This window comes from Etheostoma spectabile, chromosome 23 (genome assembly GCF_008692095.1).
Source record: "Etheostoma spectabile isolate EspeVRDwgs_2016 chromosome 23, UIUC_Espe_1.0, whole genome shotgun sequence".
In the NCBI taxonomy this organism is placed as follows: domain Eukaryota; kingdom Metazoa; phylum Chordata; class Actinopteri; order Perciformes; family Percidae; genus Etheostoma; species Etheostoma spectabile.
In genome coordinates this window covers 17683520-17684792 of record NC_045755.1, presented here as the reverse complement: position 1 = coordinate 17684792, position 1273 = coordinate 17683520, and the positions used below count along the sequence as shown (strand labels likewise).

Here is a 1273-nt window from a genome sequence, read left to right as displayed (position 1 = left end):
AAATCACACGCAATGTGAAAGTTAGAAATGAAAACCAAGAGAATAAATGAGTGCATGTATTATTTTGACCACATTTGTAGAATGATAAAGATTTGGATAAAAATCCTCCATGAAACACACACATGTCATGTTAAGACAGAGAAAGACTCAAAAGGGATCACAATAACAAGAAGAAAACAGTTGTATGTGATTCCACCTGACATAAAAACTTACATTACATTTCAATCAGTCATAAGTGTCTAAAATATGCAATGGCATTTACTGTCATTCAAAGTACTGTACATGCCCTCTCATTTTATGCACATAAAACCACATATGCATGTAGAAAAACATTTTTGCACTTTATACCACAGCCCTGACCTTGACTTATTACTTATTCTCGGTGACTTCTTGCAAAAGAAAGATGTCCGGTTAAAGTCAGCCATGAATCCTTTAACTTAAGAGTCCAATAAATCTACACTGGTATCATTATGATAAAAAAATAAGATTCAACCTTGTACACCAGCTTGGTTTGTGTTTTTGTAATTTGAGTGATAATAAAACCAGAGACCAACTCTCTGTTTTTTGTGATTAAAATGTCACCCATCATAAAGTCCCAGAACCTAAAAACTAGTTTGTTTAATCAACAGCCCAAACCCAGAAATATATTTAGTTCACTGTTCAATAAGATGAAGAAAAGCAGCAAATTCTCACATTTGAAAAGCCAACGTTTTGTATTTTTCCCCTAAAAAAATGACCCAAACTTTAAACTGATTATCCAAATCAATCAGCTAGTCAGTTAATTGGCTAATAGTTTCAGCTCCACGTCATGTGCGGGAGAGTGCAGATGTACGGTGTCTGCTTGCTGTCTTGTCGAGTGGGAGTTCAGACATTCCTCTCCACAATAAAAGCGCTGTGTGGCTCACAATCCCTTCCCTGTGTGCATGTGAACCGGGGGCGAGGTGGGGGGGGATATTCTCTTCTTATCAAACATCCTATGGCGAGTTAGCTGTATGAATGGTGTCCTTATGAAATGACACACTGTGTAGCCTTTTCTGAGCTTCCTGAGGATGAGCACAGTCCTCAAGAATGAGCTACGTGATGCTTAAGGGAGGAGTTAGGAAGTGAGCCTCAAGTAGAAGACATTTTTCCACCAAACAGTGTTAAGTGAGGCCACTTAGAGAGACTCCGCTCACATTTCAACACAGACGTAGATTGGCAGGGGCTCGGTGAAATTGCGAAACTCGACTGTGGGATTTTACTATGTGTGCGCGTGTGTGTGTGTGTGTGTGTG

At 39.1% G+C, this 1273-nt stretch overlaps 1 protein-coding gene across 1 annotated transcript in view; it reads left to right on the top strand.

Moving 5' to 3' along the window:
• Positions 1 to 1273, top strand: part of lamb1b (laminin, beta 1b) — a 36549-nt gene that overhangs the window by 1272 nt on the left and 34004 nt on the right. The window lies entirely within an intron of this gene.